Genomic DNA, 513 nt, shown 5'->3' on the forward strand with positions numbered 1-513 from the left:
GTCCACACGCTGCAGTTTACGTCCTGAGCAAAGTGAACGGAGTGTAAATATAGCTACATACCTGAGACTATGGGGTTAAGTGTGAACAATGAGGAGGAAAACATAACAGACTAAACCAGTCTTCACCTGTTGCAAAACTACAACTCCCAGCATGCCCGGACAGCCGAAGGCTGTCCGGGCATGCTGGGAGTTGTAGTTTTGCAACAGCTGGAGGCGCATAATTTAAAAAAAAGTTCACGTCTGTCAGTTAAATCCTTGCTCTATTGCCAGCGATGTCTCCCTACTGTTTTTTTATTATTTTTTTTACATTGCATGTGCAAATAATAGCTTTTTGTCTGGTGTTTTTGTCAATGACTTCTCTATAGGAAATGAAAAACACCTGGGATAAAAAAATAAAATAAAAACTATGGATGTATGTATGGCAGAAAACGCCTTCTAAAAAAAAAACGTAAAAAAAAAAATAAGTAAAAAAAAAATTACCAAACACGACTATGCGTGAAGGGTCCCGCGAAG

The sequence above is a fragment of the Hyla sarda genome, chromosome 13, assembly GCF_029499605.1.
Source record: "Hyla sarda isolate aHylSar1 chromosome 13, aHylSar1.hap1, whole genome shotgun sequence".
NCBI classification, from domain to species: Eukaryota; Metazoa; Chordata; class Amphibia; order Anura; family Hylidae; genus Hyla; species Hyla sarda.